General features: G+C 30.5%; 1 protein-coding gene across 2 annotated transcripts in view; it reads right to left on the minus strand.

Annotated features, from left to right (window-relative positions):
- LOC148231121 (protein FAM107B) overlaps positions 1 to 21,453 on the minus strand; it is a 70,487-nt gene that overhangs the window by 27,321 nt on the left and 21,713 nt on the right. Inside the window, exon 1 of one of the 2 annotated variants that reach the window (XM_088195013.1) lies at positions 13,032 to 13,354. The exons of the other annotated variant lie outside the window; for it this stretch is intronic. The gene's annotated coding sequence lies outside the window, so the exon portion shown is untranslated. Of the gene's footprint in view, positions 1 to 13,031; positions 13,355 to 21,453 lie in introns of those variants that run through there. 2 annotated transcript variants of the gene reach the window in all.

Consider the following 21,453-nt stretch of genomic DNA (forward strand, 5'->3'; position numbering starts at 1 on the left):
TGATAATGTTGCGGCACACATGATGAGATGTACACGTGACTTACTTTCATCTCGCAATATACGTTTTCGTTTTCGTTTACGCGGGATAAGCACGAGGTCGAGTTGAATTCGAGTTACGTTATTACGTTATCTGACATGTGCGTACGATGTGCGAATTCGTCGATTTTTCGCAATCCGGATATGATACATATCCTGTCGGAAGGAATTTTAAAACGTTTGCGATACGTCACTGAGCATATGTTGTAATATAAAACATATAATACAAACAAAACTCGAACTGAAATATGATACTATAATTGTAACTAGGCTGATACTACTATGTATTAGGTTTAAAAGAAATACTATATTCGCCTCGTTTTTAACGCTTAATGGCAAAACTAATGATTTAAATTACTAACGAAGCGCATGAATTCTTAAAAAGTAAAATATTTCAACTACTAGAATAAAGTAAAAAGATAACTGAATAAAATAGCTCATACATATTTGATTAAACTTAATTTTAAATTTACAAATAAATTATTTTAAGAACACAAAAAAATAATATAAATTACAATCTGATATTATCGTATTGTTTCAGTTAATAAGAATCAAATCACGTCTTACCAGATTCTTCAACAGATTCTTAAATTATAATAACATGTTTTATCACACATATGTTTAGCAACCATTTATAAGTGCAATATATTCTTCACTTGCTATTTCTACAATTTTTAACCGTTTTTGAGCAATTCTTAATATCAGATAAAATGTTTTAAATTATAAATATAAATCCAAATATATCATTAAAAATTGTGTAAACATAAAAATATTATATTGAATAAACTATTTTATTATCTTAAGATATTAACTACTACCTACTTTATTGTTTGCAAATTATTGTTGACTTTATTGTTTTTTGAACGTTTAAAAAATATTAGACATGAGAAGAAATATTGAACAAATGTAAATTAGTAGCAGTAAATTTAGTATTTAATCTGAATTTTCAGATCGAATACCTAAGGAAGAAGCAAAGAAGTAACGAAAAAATAACAACAACACAAACGAAATTATGTGAATTTAATGTTTTTATAGATTGAATTATCAGTAATGCAACAAAATAAATAAATAATACATTTAATTTTATGTGATTATTCCTAAAAAAAATAGTCTCGAATCTATCCCGAAAATATTTTTTTAAATATGTTATTTCAGTAAAATCAGTAAAAAAAAAGTAGATATATATATTTACCAGTGAAAATATAAATTATCTGGCAGGTGCTAGTACAATTATATGATTTTAACATACTCACATACATCATTAGTAATATTATATTTTCACATTATTAGTGAAGGTATATTTTCTAGTAAAGACCAAATACATTTTCACCATAAGATATATATTTTACTAGCGAAAATATAATTTAACTGATAGACGCTAATATGCTGCTCTAAAATGACAATGGAACTCAATTTTACACTTGCAAAAGGTCCACTTACTGTTCAAACCCAAACCTAACTATAGTTCTAGAAGTTTTAATAGATTAAGTCCAAAATACAAACTAAGCCAACTCATCTCTCAGGAGAAAATAAGTGGAAGAATAAGTACAGACATCGCATCTCACATATTGCTAGATAGTTTGTCTGCATTTCGATATTACACTATGTTTTAAAAATATGATAGCTATCCTTACCAATATTACTATGGACTTATAATATAAGAGGGTTGATCAAAGTGTATTGAAACCGAATTTTGGTCAATAGGAGAGCGGAAAAACAATTATCACATCTCAGAAGGCAAAAATTCACGTCAAAAGCAATAAAATCGTGTCGGCGCCGTCGCAGTGGGAACGCTCGGTAACGAGCGTTCCCACTGCGACGGCGACGGCACGATTTTATTGCTTTTGACGTGGATTTTTGACTTCTGAGAAGGGATAATTGTTTTTTGTGCTCTCCTATTGGTCAAAATTTGGTTTAGATGTACTTTATTCAAGTATCTATAAACGAAAAAGTCTTAATATAAACGCTTGATAATTGAGCGTTTTCACCGCGATGGTACGATTTTATTTCTTTTGACCTGGACTGGAAATTCACTATATGGCAACACTGAGCAGCAGTGGGAACGCTCGGTAACGAGCGTTCCCACTGCGACGGCGACGGCACGATTTTATTGCTTTTGACGTGGATTTTTGACTTCTGAGAAGGGATAATTGTTTTTTGTGCTCTCCTATTGGTCAAAATTTGGTTTAGATGTACTTTATTCAAGTATCTATAAACGAAAAAGTCTTAATATAAACGCTTGATAATTGAGCGTTTTCACCGCGATGGTACGATTTTATTTCTTTTGACCTGGACTGGAAATTCACTATATGGCAACACTGAGCAGCAAAGAAAACATCACTAATTATCAGGTAAATATTATGAGTAGATATTTTTAATAATTTTTAATGCCTAATTAAAATATTTCGCATAAAATATGTCGCAATGGTGGCTAATTTTTATATTTATTTGTAGCATAGAAAGGGTTAATTCGTACATATTATTATTTATTCAATAAATTATATTACGATGTTAAAAATTATATAAAATAAAAGGTGCCATTTTAACTTCCTTATAAAGTAGAAATAGAAAGCGAAATATTAGGTTTAGATATAAATCAAAACAAAATATAAATCTTAAACATTGATGAATTGGAAAAATAAAAACACAGCATTTTTATACTTTCATTTTATATTAATTTAATTTATCTCTTACATATCTTGCGAAGAGAAAATCTGAAGGCGTATTAGAACGGCCTAATCAGCAATGCACAGATTCGCAGATATTTGGAAAAAAATTAGAGATACTCATAGCATCGAAATCAATAATTTAATTTTAACTACTACGATCCTTTGATAATCTGTGAGTAATCATTCAAATTAAAAAAACACTCACTATACATCATTTCAAAGATTAGAAAATTGTCTAAACTCCAATCGAAACACTCACGTGCTCTGTTAGTTTTAATCCCCAATTTTACAGTTAAAACTTGTTCCTAACTTTCCATTTACAATCGGCTTATATCTTAAATTATTCTTTAACACCCAATGATCGCAAAGACTCTTATCTTTTTATTGAACAATAATAATGGACAGATCGTCAATTTTCCGCATTGGCGATTCGCGAATTTACGATTTATTTTCTATCGATAGAAAGCGATAGTAAATTCCCGTTTATTATACACTTCAATACAGATAAAGATAGCATAAAACCGTACTGAATTAATTTCACATTGGAAAATAGAATAAAAAACACAGATACATCAAATTAAAATTAGGAAAGATTGAAATACACGAAGAGCGACGTAAACGTGACACGCAATTAGTTAATTGATCCATTTCGGATATTAAAAACGTAACATCCGTGAAATATGGGTCAGGGTGTATTTTTATAAGATTTATATTTTTAAAAACACATTTACGATATATATAATATCGGCGTTTATATTGTGCTATGTGGTCGCGAAAATTTCGTTTTATAAAGCTGAATTATCTATATGAAGATAAAGTATGGAAATATCAAAGCCAAACAAAACAAATTTGACATTTGGGTATTCAAAATCGAAAGGTTTTCTATACATAGCTTGGCGATAAATATTGTATTAATATCACATTATTTGGAAAGCCTATAAATATACTAAATATCGATCACTTAAGCAAACAATGGAAACGTAAACTCAACACAATTTATGTTTCAATTAATACCTTTCAATAATAATAATATGTTTTCAAAGGAAATAAATAATGTATATAGCTTTTAAAAGTACACTTAATGGCAAAGATTTTACTTATTAGATATTAATTAAAATTATAATTATATAAACAGCACTAATTCCGATTTTCCAAGCACGAAAAAAAATAAAAAGCACTATGATACATTTGGTAATATATATTAATCACCGATTATACCATTGATATGTTAATTCACAATAAACGTTTTAAGTACTTTTTTGCTTAATTACACATTAGGACCCTGCTCAAAATATAACCTTTCACATTGTTCATATTACATTCAATGCTATCGGCTCCTCAGTTGCACTCAAGGACCCTGAATAAAAAATAATCACCCACATCCCTCTCCCATTTACGCATTCTAACATATTTTTTAATTCAAACAAAGAGTTTTAGTTAATCCTTTTATTTATTAATTTGTTATTTATTAGAGGTAGGCTAAGGTTATAATTGTGTACCTTTCCGGAAGAATGGCATTCTGATATATTTATGCATAATTTTATATATATTTACTTTAATCATAACCACAATAAAAAAATAAAAATTGACCGTTAGTGTATGTAGTACATTGTTCCTCAAATTCGATTTTGCAAAACCCTGAGGTTCCATGTGATTTAATTAAAGGTTCCGCGAAAATCAAATTTACAATAAAATACAACTTTTCATAAAATACTGATATTTTTAGAGCATTGCTTTTATTTTTTTAAAACATTCCAAAAAACATGCCGATATAAACCCATTTTTTAAATTTTCCGTTGTAAACTAATAGGCGTGCACCCAATGTCTTACACCGGGGTAAAACAATTTAGTATTAAAACACCAGATTGAAAGTCTGGTAATCGCAGATATCTATATAAATAATTATAATTTAACCAATAGTAGGTTTTAAATAAAATAAAAATTTGAAACAGCTGCTGGGGACTCGAACCTGTGACATTTTATTACCAGTCTAATGCCTTATTGACTACACTATTCCAGTCTGTATTATTTTATGTGTTATCGAGATCAATCATAATTGATCTTGATAGCTCAAATGTGGAGTTTACGTCAGTTAGAATTTATAAATATATACTAAACAAGTTTAAAAAGTCATAAAAACTAATGAATATTTCATTTCCAAGCTAAGGATTTAAGGATAATAATGAGAATTATTGTGAATAACATAAATAACGCAATAATGTATAAATTTAAATTTCTTTAATAAGATAGTGATATCTATAAATCCCAACGAAGCAAGAACAGTCATATAAGATAAAAAGGAGATTCCAGTTGTACCACAAATCACTCATAATTGATCAAAATTGTATGGACCGTTGATCTCCTCCCACTTCCCTGATCGTTTATGAGCCAAAACGCCATCAAATGAAAATCACTTTCACTGAAGACTTTTTACTCTTAAAATGTTTGAATAAAGATCTTCCAAATTGACACAGACGACAAAATTCAAAGAAAAACAGCCGCTTCCACTTTGATCGTCAGATCAAGGTTATTCAAGCAATCACCTTAGGAGTTCACTTGATATTTAAGACGAATTGAAAAATTCACAACGCTAAGGGTTCGTAATTATATTTAATATAATAGCCCTCGGAAACGCGTGATCAGATTGAACGCATAAATTCACAATCACGCGTAAACGCGTGAACGGGCCGTATATATAAATCAGACATTTTTGTGATGATCTAGCATAGAATAGAAAGATATGTGTGCTGTTCTATATTCATATAGAACACAGAGTTATCGATGATTTTTTTAAGAGCCCACGTTTCTAAAATTTATTAAGTTGGAAAACTTTAGAAGGATAGCATATATCTTAAAAAATAAACCTTTAAAAATTGGAAATCTGTGCAATGCATATTTTAAATCTTAAAATCATTATCAGGCGCGTACGATGAGATACATTCCCTTTCGTTCGCTCGCATGTTAAGTGACGAGAGTGAGTGAGAAGAAGTGGGCGTGCGGAACGCATGTAACGCACGTCTTTATCTCTCACTTACTCTCGTCACTTAACACGCGAGCGAGCGAAAGAGAATGTATCTCACCGTACGATATTTATTTGTTAAATCTGTTCTTTTGCCACACGTTATATATATTTTCATAGCAAAAAATATGTCAGGATGTTCGATTACAAAATGTGTTCAAAACAAAACCTAACTTCAAAACATTATAAATTATTCTAATGTGTTTATTTTTAATCCAATCCATATACGAAATGAGTAAACATAGATAGAAGAAGAAAAACGTTTATGGAACTGTCCAAAAATCATCAAATGACTGCGACATAATAAAAAATTATTTATAAAAAGACCCGCACACTTGATCATCTCTTTATTATTAAAAATTCTATACACAATGTCAAATCCTGACGGGAACTACCGTTAACCATTTAAGGCTCAAAACAAAACGACGCCCAGACACTTTGGCAATCACGAATGGAATAAACAAACGCGTATTTAAAATATTTTGCATACGAATGGTTTTAACTTATTTTATGTGCAAGCTAAATAACTTTGAACCGTAGTTTTGTGTCAAAGTACTAGTAGTTAGTTAAGGTGTCAGTGTGTCAAAATCAGAAATGTAAAACCATTGTCGTGCACGACACCGTTTGACGACCTTCTAACGTCCATCACTGGCATGTCTAGTTTTGACTTGACAGCTTAGAGCCATCGAACGATTGGCATTGAATTTATGTTAAGTTATGTTAAAGTTGTAGCATAAATAAGTATTAGTTGAAAAAATCCATAATACATTATTAAGGAATTTTACACATCCTATGGTTCTAATGTAACTGTCTTTCAATACAGATAAAGAACGAAATTATATATGCTAGCCTTTTGAATTTTTAAAGTTATTATAAATGCATACTGTAGTAAGTTTTCTACAAATTCTGTAGTAAGGATTCAAATTTTATCGCAGAAGTTTACAAGAAGGGTTTGATTCTTCGTAACATCAGCTTCCAGGTTTATTGATAAATTTATTGACACGATAATAATTATTATTGCTACGAGTTAATTGCAACTACGGTGAAGATCGATATTACCAGTGTCCTGACGGACCGTACAACATGAAATTATATATAAAAATAGCACCAATAAATTTACAACGTTTTGCTAATTTAAAATATGAAGTTATCAATAAAACGTCATTCTTTGTTTTACCGATTAAAAATAACGTTCATTGCTTAAATTACGAGCAACTGACTTTCACATTATGTTTATGATTTATCAAAATAAGATAAGTGCAGTAAAATTGGATTAATTGTCACATATGTATGTACATGGATTTACAGCAAATAAATACGTGTTCTCATATTCTCATATTTATTATTAAATTCATATTTTTCACTGCAAATGTTTCATATTGATTGTACTTCGTCGAAAATAATATTCAATAATAGTGTCACTCATTTCGTATTAGTATTTTTTATCAATTTCAGAAATGAAACATTATTTCAATTAAACTTTGATTACGCTTATCACTTGTAACATGATTCGATAAAAAATATGATAAAAAAACGTCAATCAATTAACGAGTTATACAAAAGTCAACTAAAAATTTGTTGCATTTTATGATTGATGTTTGAGTCTGAAATTCGGATTCTAGCTGGTATGTATCTAATTGAGAGTGATAGCAGCTTCTAGAAAGATCTAGTATTCTACAACAGATGTGTTTGAAAGCAACTTGATATTCATGAAAAAAATAGAGACTAAGTCACATTTTTATCATTCTTAATAGCTACGTATTATAATTTCTGTCTCTGAGTGTAATAATAAGAAATAGTTACAAATATATTATTTGCTCATTTTAAACTGAAAGATCAGTGTTATCTGATGAATTTACATAGTTGGCATGTTACATGCATGAAATTATTCTCACGCTTTAAAACAGATTATGCGCGTTTTAAAAATTACTGTTTTTATAAAATATATACATACAACATTTTCGAACTTAATGACATATTTAAATTTTTTATTTATATAAATATGATGTCACTGCGTTTGGTCTCTATTTACATAAAACTTACGGTCACTTAATATAGAACTGGGAGACGTTTACGTATTCAAAATAAGTTAACATTTGTCAAGTATGAATCATCTGGCCGTCTAATTGAACTTATAATCAACAATGACTCAATCTAATATGTTATTAATAGTTTTGTTGTTGATTAAATGTATGTATTATACTAATTATATTAATATATTTTTGTCAAAATATATACATATGCAATGTAAAAATATATCTGTTATTATAAAACACAACAATATTTTTTCAACAATCCAGGATAAATTAGACAAGAATGGTACCACACAAAGCCTAGAACTAAAGAGTTTTCAAACGACTAGAACTAAAGAGTTTTCCATAAATAACACGGTGCATTGAATGAATATTTCTTTGTTACGAAATGGTCACGAGAAACAATATATCATCGGAAGACAAAAATCACAACATTCGCGTTGCACAATTCGACCTCGAAGATGTCCATCAAGCAAATGTAATTTTCTAAAGGCGTATACATATTTCGTTGTTCTAAGAAGCGAGTGATTGGTCAGAAAGCTTTGCAGTCCTGAATACATAAGGCTGATCTCCGATAGAGACACTCGAAGATACTAGCAGATTCGGATAACATACGGTCATGGACGCTCACATCCTAAGAGGGACTCCACCATACGAGCACCGCAGCAGAGAGGGATCAACTTCCGCTATACTGTCGCTGCCACACCAATCACAATAGACATCATCCTTGCGCCAGCTTCTCCACCACCACTCGTAGAATAACGATCGCACACATTATATTCTGTCGCGATATGTAATATAATCTAATAAAATTCTCACTAGTTTCCACGTGCGTTTTACTGGCTGCGAAGTCACACCCTTCATGGTTAGAATCCCGAAAACGTTATATTTATTCATACGTAATAATTATTGATTAATAGCTGGCCATACACACGCGGGCACATCCGACAGATCTGTCACAACCACCAAAATTGTGCAATGGTTGTAAAGACATTACAAAGATGGTATACTATTGTGGCAATTATACTAAGCGCTAGTTGACCAAAAACAGTCAATGTTTATTATTATTTAAAAAAATATATATATTATATATAAATTACAAATAATGAAAAAACGTGTTTAAAATATTGTTTGTTTCACACTGGAATAATTTTGTTATGTTGTTGATTATCTCCCTTCAGTGGTTACACATATTCCACTTAAGCTCGAGTTTTAACTCACAAGACACGCACAATGTTGGTTAAGAGAGTAATGAAATACGCCACAAAATATGATATCGCGGAAATTGCAATTCGAACACAGCAAGAAACAGCAGAGTCGAGAAGTTCTCATCGGTATAATGGAGCGAGTCGAGAAAGAATAACAAAAAAGAAGAGAAACTGACGGAGCAGAAGTTTTTTCCTTTCTCACTTCTCGCTTTTTTATTCCCTCGAAAAAACACTTTTGAGAGCGAGAAATGGATGCATCATAACGCGCGTAATGCGAATATAAAAATAGATAAGTATAAATTTTAACGTTTTAACGTCTTATTCACTTTCTTTTATATTCACACACACACACACACATATACCAGTTTGGTATTCATAGCCGATTAACGCTCGTTGCGCAACTCGGATTTGGAACGTTCGATAAATAAATCAATATCGATCGTTAAAAATATTAAAACGAAATCATAAACATTTACGTAACTCATCTCAAGTATGAACGCTATAATTATTTACGTAATTTACGATGTGCGATGCGGAAAAAACATTCATACGTCGATCACTTGAATGATTTTTTTTCGCAATACATGCAAGTATTACTACTTGAATTGCGCAATTGCAATAGATGACGTGATTCGATCGCTTTATGGTAGGTAGTCTTGGATAAAAACGAATTACATTGATTCAATTTATTGCTTGCAAAAAATATCTACTACCTTACGTATAAGTGATTAGTGGCGTTTTGCTGGAATTTTTTATCCACTTTTATTATGGGCAATCTGAATAATTGTGGAGAATGTCTATGAAATCTTAAATGTCGAATGTTAAATTCGTACATACATATACTACGTAATATTTGTAATAATATATTTGATCTCTCTTTAAAAAAACATACGATTTTGTAGTGTCTTATATTCGATACGAAATCAATTCCTGAAATAATTCGCTCTAAAAAAATACGGTCGCTACCAGAGAAATATTGAGACGTTAACCCAAAATGGATTAACGTATATAATAAATACTTCAGACAAACAATGAAAGCTTCAGAATTGACAACAGTTTTTTATTAATTATACGTAATGTAATTTGATGTCTTTCAAAATATCACTTAAAAATTAAGGTGTTAGTTACTTGAAAAATATCAGTAGTATACCATAATTTTAGGCAAATTTTTATAGTTCGCCAATTTAAGATTATCCAATATAATTTTAAGTACCCTAGAATATTCATTGATAAAAACCAAAACTCAGTTATATACTTAAAAAGTAAGGTAGTAATGGGAGGCGCATTTATTGATAGCTCAAATAATACTGTTAATACCTAGTATGTACTAAAATTAGCTATTTTGATAATTTTTTCGTAGTTTTTAAATTACTGCTACGTAATTTGATTTGCTATCTTCTATAGAAATAATGAGAAAAAATTAAGGTCATGACTATATTAATGAGGGGCGCGTTTAAAAGTAGCCCACATGAACACCTAATTGTATATCCTAATTTTAGACAAATAATAACCCTTTTAAAATTGAGATGTACAATTAACAGTCACATATACTTTTAAACGCGCCACTCATTACTACTATTATTTTTCTTAATGTAAATAAGACCTATTTTTTTTTTTTTTTTTTGGAAGACAGCAAATTAAACTGCATAGCAATAATTTACTAAGATCTACTCTTATCGAATAGTATTTGAAATGACTTGAAATTATAACGTATAATAAAATAAACCATGACCTTAATTTTTTTTCAAGTAATATTCTAATGCTTTACACTCTCTGGAAGTTGTCCGAACCAAATTTCAACTAAATCGGCCGAGGTCGCCGACTTCCAAGTAGCGGCCACACTGCCACAAATTTCATATGCCGTCCGAACGGCGGCTGGAACAGCTGGTATATTTGCGCGCGATCGAAAAATGTGCCAAATAATCGCAATTTTTAAATTGTCATATTATTAAAATTACGCTACTGATAATTATAAAAGTTTGTGTGGGCACTCACCAATACAATATCAGTGAAAACTTTTCGGTCGTAAATATTCAATTTACGCAAAATCTTTGTCGGCTTTTGCAAAATGCCATGAGGCATAAAAATGATACTTCAGAATACGAACACCACATCTATGACTATCCTAGAATTTGTTGCCATAGATTCTTAATAAGAATTCGTTATGGTGTGACATTTATATAAACCGATCTAGGAAAATACATAAGGATATTCGAAACGTTTTTTTAACAAAATCAAGTACCACTAATTATTTTTTAATTATTTAATTTTATATGAAAAAAATATAATAACGATATCTGTTAGAAGAATATACTATCAAAAATATGTATAATATAAATAGATGTCAGTGAGAGTCTGTTGATGTTCCTGATAAGCATGTGGTAATATAATTTGACCACGTGACCACGATGCAGCGCTCGTCATGAGTGTTGACCATAGGACGCCTACGCGCATCCTGAAATTGAAGCGAGTTACTCGTTCTACCTCAGTTTGCAAAAAACCATATCATTATCTTTCTCACTCTCGTCACTTAACACGCGAGAGAGCGAAAGGGGAAGTATCTCATCGATCGCGCTCGAAAGAGCAGCTCCGACTTCGGTCCGTTTGCCGACAATGTTCGGAAGCGCTCGAAGCTGGCCAAGTCGACTGAATCACCCCCACTTTACCTCCCGTTCTCGGTAACCTCGGACAACTTCCGAGAGATTTTAGAGCGGGCAGAACCGAACTCGACCGAAGTAACCCACTATATTCTCCGTCCTTGGCCAACCTTGGCCAACTTTCAGAGAGTGTAGTGCAGTAAGAGACAGCATTTTTTTGTAGATGTTGTTGAATTATTTGAGAATCTACTAATAAAAATCTTGACTTGAAATTGATTATATTGCACAATTAATCCGTATTATCTGGCCTACTTTTAAAAGCGCCACCATTTACAAATTGGTTTAAAAAAATCTTAAGTAACTAATTTTATTATTAATTAAACTATCTTTTGAGCTACTTATAAATGCGGCACCTATGTTTTAGATATAAAATTAAGAACAAACTTGTATCAAAAAATATTATTATGAAAAAATTACATTGAGGAGCAATAATTTAAAAACTACAAAAAAATTGCTTGAATAAAATTACGGCATACGCCTCACTACTATTTTTTTAATGTAACTAATGCCTTAATTGTTTTAGTAATATAATAGGCGACAGCAAATTATATTACGTAGCATCAATTAAAAAAATACTAAGTAACCGATAACTAATATGAAGATATATAATTAAACGTCTCATTTGAGCTACTTATAAATGCGCTATTAATAACAACCTTATAATTTTTATACGATATTAGCTTTTTATCAAATATTATTTTGGGTGAAATAAAATTACATTACGAAGACTAAATTAAGGAACTATAAAAAAATACTTGACCAATATTAGAACATACAATTAAACCATATTACTTATGCTACTTATAAATGCGCAAATATATGACACATTAAATTACATAAAAATTACAATTTATAATTTATTTTTAATAATTTCTCATTTATGCAACTTTTAAATGCGCCACCCATTACTGTTTTTTATTATTGTATATAATCAATACCTTATTTCATCAAATAGTGCATTTAAAAGTAGCCCAGTAGTAAAATTTAAACAATTCTAATTTTTGGATTAAAAAATTTGATTGACCTCTATTTTTTCAATTTGTTTAATAACAGCTGCACAGTACAAACCGGTAGTGAGTGTTTACGTTTTTTTTATACACACATTTACATACAATCTAGCTAAATTATATTGTTTCTGAATATTATGCATAATAAAACATGAATACATTTCCGCATTCGAATACCTAACGCACCACAATCACAAACCGCGCGCTTCCTACACGTAGAAATTTACGTTTCAATACAAATCCTACGCATCAATCATAAAAATGTGATTTTCAAAATCCATCAATCTTCAATAATACATATAAACATGCGTAAGATTTGGCGAGATCGTAAACACACCTACATATATATGCAGTTTCTTTTATTACATACGTTATACAACTATTATACAAAAGGCGACTCACGTGATTAAAACACTTGGTTCGCTTTTCATATGCGAACGCGAAAATCCGAAAGAGAAAAAAGTGATAAAAAACACATATACACACAAACACAAGTTCTGCTTGCTTAGAAGAACTCTTTGAATTGAAAGACAATGAGTCTGGCGCACACGGATTTTTTTCCTTTGATAAGGGAGGCAAACGTACCGAGCGTAGAATTTGCACTAAAGTTTTCACGCCAATTTAACCGCTGTGAATCTACGAATTAAGATCTAGATTCGCTTATTAAAATAAAACTTAAAGACCGAAGTGTGCTAGAGAGGACCGTCGCACAGGGCGTACAAAAGGAGACTGACGCTTTTCGGTAACTGTCGCGTCGAGCGGTAACTGTCATAGAAAGTGACGGTTTTGTGCTAAGAATATGATAGCAATTAAAAATATATTAGCAGAGCGACAAAACGGTCGTTTTAGATAGCGTAACGAAGATGACAAGATCATTTTTTTTATATAAGATTTATTGTGACATAATTCTAGTACCTATTCAGTTCGAGCATTTCCATGCGACATTCTTCAGCTCTCTCGAGTATGTTTATTTGGAATTCCACGGTTTTGGAACGTCAGACGTTTCAGTGAACTATTTTCATTGTATCTTTTGTGCGGTATTTTTTTATTAATTAATATGTCTAACATATATTTTTACATGCGTTTTACTTTTATGTACATTGCGTGTTAAAAGTTACAAGAATAAATAAATTATTACAAAATTTCATTATGTATGTATTATATATAGTACACGAACCAATGAACAATGAAGGTAAAAATCATGTGTTTAGATACCTAATATATATAAGATAAGTTTCAGGTTTAATTATAATTCGATAAATAAACTATCAATGCAACTCGATAGGTCTAAAGTTTAGAGTTTAGACTCTAAACTCAATGCTTTGCAACAATCAATGAATATTAATTTAAAAACCATTGCAAGAATATATTTATAAAAAGAAAATTGACCTCAAATAATGAATCTGAACTAAACTACAGTTGTTTAAGATGTACGTATTTCAGGTAAAAGTTCCTTCAGCCCTTTTTATAGGTACATACAAAAATAAAAGGAGCGGTACATTGCCTTCAAAAGCACCCACTTTCTAGGTAATACATTTACAATAAACATTATTATTCAAAGGGACAGATTGTAGTTTTTTCCGCGGCTTCATTAGTGTTAAAATTTGTTTGCAAATTATTGTGGACTTTATTGCTTTTTGAACGTTTAAAAAATATTAGAAATGAGAGAAAATATTCAACGAACGTGAATTAGTAGCAGTATTCGATCTAAAAATTAAAAGAAGAAGCAAAGAAATACTAAAAAATCAACAACATCAGCAGCTGAATTATATAAATTTAATGTTTTTATAAATTGTATTATCGGTAATTTGACAACTGGATTTAATGCAGAAAAATAAATAAATAATAAATTCAGTTTCATGTGGTTATTTCTAAAAGAAAATCTATAAAAAAGTCTCGAATCTTTCCCGAAAATATTTTTTTAAATATGTCATTTCAGTAAAATCATATCGGAATACATATTCACCAGTAGATGATTATATTTTAACAGTGAAAATAAATTGTCTGTCAGATGCTAGTAAAATTATATGATTTCAACTTTTCGTATATACATATTTACATTCGTATCATTATTTATTTACGTCCGATTTATAAATGTTACAGTAAATGTGTATTTTTTGGTAAAGTTATATTTTTACTAGTAAAGTCCAAATACATTTTCACTAGAAGATATATATTTTTAATAGCTCAAAATTTAATTTAACTGATAGGCGCTAATATGCTGCTCTAAAATGTCTATGAAACTCAATCTGACAGTTGCGAAACGTCCATTTTCTGTTCAAACCCAAACCTAACCTAATGAAAGTTCTAAAACTAATTATAGTTTTAGAACTTTCATTAGATCTTGTCAAAAATACAGACTAAGCCAGCTCTCAGGGGGAAATAAGCGGAAGAGTAAGCACAGACAGACAACGCATCTCACATATGGACACTTTTATTAAATCAAGTCGAAAATAAAAACTCTCAGGGGAAAATAAGTGAAAGAATAAGTACAGACAGAATCGCGTCTCACATATTGCTCCATAGTTTGTCTGCATTTCGATATTACACTATGTTTTAAAAATATGATAGCTATCCTTACCGATATTTCTATAAACTTATAATATAAGAGAGCTGATCAAAGTATATTCAAACTGAATTTTGGTCAATAGGAGAGCGCAAAAATAATTATCACTTATCACGCAGGCCCATTGTTTTAACAGGGCCCGGGTTTGTGCACACCTAAAATATATGAGCACTACCCCATATATTTTTTCAGCTCCTCATAGCTATTGCCAAAAACATCCTTGTTTGTTAAGTTTGTTGAGAAGTTTGATGCCTTATGCAAAAGGAGCTTTCTCAAACACTGACGTTCTGACTGAATACAAAAAATCAAACTTAAGATTAGAGCCTTTTAATTCACGACCAAATTAAGACAGTACTTGAATTAGAACCATGCAAAATAATTCAAGAGCGTTAGTAGTCTAATATATCTGGACCACTTCAATAAAAAAAAAATAGCAAATGGGTGCCGCACGAATCGAATGAAAATCAATATAAATCGCCACAACAACGATTGTTCTGCGCTTCTTTTACGCAACAGAAACGATCCATTTCTCTATTGTATTGTAAGGTATGATTAAGATTAAAATATGATTCCTAGCGATAACATGAAGCAGTCTGCATAATGGTTAAACAAAAATGAAGCCCGAAATATGTCGTTAAAGTTAAAACAAAACATATTATTATGATTATTTGGTGATTTGATTCACCAAAAACTTTGACATCTGATTTTCACACCGATAAATCGAAAAGGATCAATTCTCTTGCAGGACAATGCATGACATCATACGATTGAGAAATGAAACGCACTAGGCTTTGTTATAATGCGTCATCCACATTTAAGCTATTTTAGCAAATTTAAAACTTTGAAACTTAAGTATAAATATATTGAATAAACTAATAATTTATTAACTGATATATTTTTATCTAATAGTGCTTATTTTGATTGATAAATTTAATTAATAACTGAGAAAAATAAATACATTCTAATATGAAGATCATATAGTATATACATACATATATTATATCTAAATTATTTGATAGATTCAAATTAAATTGTTTTTATCAGTATCTAATCAATAAGCATATTTTTTAAATTATTAAGAAATACTAAATTTACATATTTTTACATAATTTTTATTTTTTTAAACGTTAAAGAGTATTTATTAAATATAAAAAGTCTAGTTAGCTTGAATTTATTTATAATTTTATTAAAAATAACAGCTAGTCTTACATTAAATAAATTTTCATTGAAATTATTGAGTTGCAAATTTCTAAAAATATTTTATTGAATAATAAACGATTTTATATAATTTGAGTCATGTCTTTGTTTTTTACAATAATTAATAAAATGTCTAATTTAAACCATTAAATTTAAAAATAGGTTCAAAAAAATCTGAACGAAGCAAAAATAATATTTAAAACCCAAAAAGTTTAGGGTCCGGCATTCGCACACTCGCTAGCGTCGGTACCTCACGATAGTGAGATACCGACAGCTAGTAATTAATACAATATCTGATCAGGATCATTTATAAAAAGCATCTTATAGTTACCATCATTTTTAACGCAATTATTTAATGTATATACATTTTCTACACATATATAAGATATCCTTTATTTACTATTGTTATCGATATTATCGTACGATAACCACATGTCAAGCGATAACAAAAATTAACAAACAATCAACACCTTCAATCAGTTTATCACCAATAGCGCAAGTTTCCATCAATTATTCACCGATAACTAAACAAAAAGCCATTGAGTCCACACACGCTTGATTCATTCTAAAATATTTTTTTAAATAATGTATACATACATCTTTGATTAAATTAAAAATTAAATCGATCACCCACATTGAGGAGTTCTAAACAAAACAATCGACTATTATGAAGGTCTAATTTTAATAACCCAGACACACATGCACGCGTTCGTAACAATGGCCGTGTTAAAATAAACGTTTTATTGTTTGCACAAAGCCTTATTGTCGATGGTAGACATATACACACGTGAGCTCGCGAAACAATGGTTAGCTACCCCGGCTGTGGATAAAAAGGAAAGTTGGGAAAGTCGGAAGGGCACTGGGCCCTGACAGGGTCTTTTATCGGTCACGCGATTTTATTTTCAATTTCAAAGGTCAAATGCGATATTGTATCCTTAATTAGTGTAGTTTATTTTAATCTAAAAGGAAGGTCGTGTTATCATATCTGTTTACTGAATTATTATAACGTAAATAGCGCAGATCATATCAAGTTGATTAATATGCGTCAACGAGATGGACGGAAGTACCGATCGAGATTGGTTGAAAATGGATGAAAGAGGAACTGTTTATGGAGGAATAAATTTATAACAGATGTTAATTAAGGAAAGATCAGATAGTAAACTCGAGGAAAATACAATAATTGTGTTAGAAATGGAGTCAATTAATCACATGACCTATCGTTTAATTAGATTATTTTTCAGTCCAGGGATTACAATTTTCTCGCTATATATATTAGAGCAATAAAGTTTAGTGTTTTATTTTCATAAGGTTATTAAAAAATGATCCAGTTAAGCAAATTCATATTTCAGGTCATGGTTAGTGTTGCGTTTAAATGTGTTTCGCTCATGTTACTCATTTTTGAATAATAATTCTGTAATAATATTTTACACGCGATAATCGAAAAAATAGTAAAAATACATAGATCAGAGAGCAGTTCCTCATAAAAAGTACATTTTGATGATGTCAATAATATAAACATACACAAAAAAACTTTCAATTACACAAAACACAATAATTTTAAAGAAAAATAAAACATAAAAATCGAATATTTTGAAAACCGCTACTTATTTTAATGCCGTAATTCCAAACAGAAAAGTTTTATAAAAAAAGTGCTGCTCAAAGACAAACAAATGGGCTGCGCTAAAGTTTATAATAACGAAGTAAACAAAACTTACACAACATTTCAACCGACCGACAGACAAGAATTAATTAATATATTCACCAATCCTGAATTAATATTAAAGATTTTGGCGCTAATATATAGTCCTAAAATAGCATAGTCTTTTAATAATAGCGCATTTTTTATACATAAAAATTAGATTACCACTGCCGGGGTTTGAACCCGCAACCTCAGAATTACTAGTCTGATACGTTACGGATTACGCTATTCCGTCCTGTAAATGTATTAAATATTCGCGAAAATTTATACGGTGATATAAATTGTGAAATATAATTATGAAAACAATCTTACTCAACGTCAGTGTAAACGTTAAATAATTAAGGAATGTAACCAATAAAACGTATGCTATGAAATACTACAATATTTCTTTTTTCTTCAATATGTTAGCCTTAGTTTACTGAAGACCATTAAGAGTACCGGTGAGTTCAAAATTTAACTTAAAACTACGATAAGACAATATTTTACTCACGGTCTTAAGTGCAACTAAACAAAATTTAGAAAGTATATATTTATAATAGACACTGGGATGACTAAATTACAGTTTAGTAGTGACTATAAGTCCCAAAGAGCGTTTTTGTAAAACAAGATGAATATGCTTTATATCAACAATTCTTTTAATGCTTACTGGCTACACAATCTGCGTTTTTACATATTTCAGATACACTTGCATTAACTATTGTATGATATAAAGCTATTATTTTTAAGAAGCAATGATAATGTTGATGTATTGTAAATCAAATACTCACATTTTGATCTCGGAAGCCATAGACGGAACACAAAATTTAAAGATTTCATTACGAACACTGTTTATATAGTTTAATCAATGTATACTTATAATCCTTACACGAATTATGGATATATATTAAATTTTCATAGGTAAAACGTACCTAGTTAATTTACAATCAGAATATTTATATTCAGTTAAATCGAACAACGCACATAAATAATTAATGAAAATTGTATAAACTACTGTTACGTTGCTACCAGGCAACGTGTTTTATATTTAAATGCTGATTTTCCATTGGTCGACAGTCTGAGCCTTTAATTTAAAACAAAAGAATTCAATATTGCAGAGCTTCGAAATCAATCGAACATACTCAATTTTTATTTTTATTAATTTGAATTAAATATATTTCATTTGTTTATATAGAGCGATACGATTTACAGAGTAACAAATTTAACGAAGAGCGTTTAAATTTTGAAGCGAGCGCGTTAAAACAATTATATATAAGATTTTATTAAATTTGGTCAAAGTGCGTAGAATTGTATAGAGAATAAACATATATCAGATATACTGGCAATTTAATATAGAATTTTATACAGTCTGGTATTCACACACTCGCAAGCTGCGGTACTTGACGATAGTGAGAAAATGACAGCTAGTTTAATATAAATATATTTTAATATAGAATACCTAATTTAATTGAAATAAGTGAAGAATAACATTATTATATAAGTAAATAAAAAATATTAAGCATGAGTTAACACCGATGATTGAGTTCACTGGGAACAAAGTTAATGGCGTGGAATTGGGGCACAGACCCTCAGCGACGCACCATGTTGGACTGTGGTCAGCAAGACGCGCTGGTATCGTCGTCTTCAGGAAGACAAAGTAACATAGATTGCTGACTGACCTTCTAAGAAGGGCATCATATAAGGTTCTCAAATATGATGATATCGTACTCGTTTGAAAAATCATGTTGATTTTTTTTCAGGTTAATGTTATGGTTGCCTCTTTGGGAGTATGTGTCAAAATACATTTTGATACACATTTAATTGTGAGAAATCTGATATAATTAAAATGAGCTTATCAATTGCGGGGAAATATATCACATTTTCAATGGAAATTCAACTCAATAATGTATGCATAGATCTCCTATTGGGTTCGCAATTCGCATTAATAATCATAATACATCGACAAGTGCACTTAATTACATCCATTACACTATCGACGCCCATACAATATATCGATAACGGTACAAGAGAAAAGCCGACGTGTCAACATAGTCATCCAATGACGGAATGACTTTACACGGTCGCCATTCGCGAACCCAGGAATGCGTGTACACACAGGAACCCACAACATTTGCATGCTACGTTGCGTCGATCTAATCGCACAAAATAGCAGTACAATGTTGTACTTCAAAGTATGCATTCTCGAACCACCAGAAAGCGTTTAGGAGTCTAAATTCGAAACCGGGTCGAACATTTTTCTGCTCTTCTGTAACACATAGCTCCAACTCTAATCCGTCTTCCTGGTTAATCAACCAGACGCAATGACACGAAATACATATAAATATAACTTACATCATGTATCAGTTTAACTGAGCATTCTTAACAATTAACCATGTTGACGCAATTTAGTATTCTTCGCGCGCCCAGAAACTACCGTTTCGATTTCACCCAAATTGATACTTCCCGATCGTCATGGCAATTTTTCGGCGATTTGCTATGATGTTGCATAAATAAAGATTATCTAGAATTAGGCAATCGAATCGAAAGCAACTAAGAACAAAAGTGGAGTGGCAATTAATCGAGAAGAACGATTGAAAACAGATTGCACAAGATGTCGATGATCGGCATGGTGCATTAGAGATAATCGTCAATTTAAATATAGAAGAAATGCGTGGAATTGATAAAAACAGGCTAAATTAATCATTTCAGCAATAAATAAAAAAATGATTACTTTCAGATCAACATTTCAATAATTTTATTTATGTACAACTAGGAATAAACCGGAACAAAACGGTATTCCACCAAATATAATAATTCGCTTTGCGGGCCAAGATGCCAAATTAATAAGTGAGCCTAAAAAAAGTAATTTCATTCAAATTTTTAAACATAATGTAAGTTTTATATTAGAGCACTGTTTTTTATGTTAGTTATTAGTGCAATATGTTAAGAAATTCCATGATATCTGCAGCAAAGGCTTCCAAAGTCATTTAAAATTCGATAATTTTCGTTTACATTTTTTTTTTATTGCTTCTTGAAGTGCAAAAATCGCAATAAAACTTTATTAGGAATGGCCCATCAAACTGCTGTATAGTAGAGTAAATCAAGATAATTGGCTTTCTTTTCTGATAAAAAAAAGAGTCACGAATCTGACGACAGATAAATTCACGAGAACCAATAAAGTTCACCGCTGAATCGCTGACACAAATGGTTCAATAACACATGATCGATTGAGATGTTTCCCACAAAGTACCTTCTGGTGTATAATGCAATGAATAATTAGAAGCTTTGAACACCTTGCATTTTTACAAGCTTCATATTTTCCAACTAAGCCTTAACCTATTTTGCGAATATTTTTAACACCATCAAATGTGACATATTTTAGTTGA

This window comes from Plectrocnemia conspersa, unplaced genomic scaffold (assembly GCF_051122295.1).
Source record: "Plectrocnemia conspersa isolate PC_06_02 unplaced genomic scaffold, ASM5112229v1 ptg000010l, whole genome shotgun sequence".
Taxonomy (NCBI): Eukaryota; Metazoa; Arthropoda; class Insecta; order Trichoptera; family Polycentropodidae; genus Plectrocnemia; species Plectrocnemia conspersa.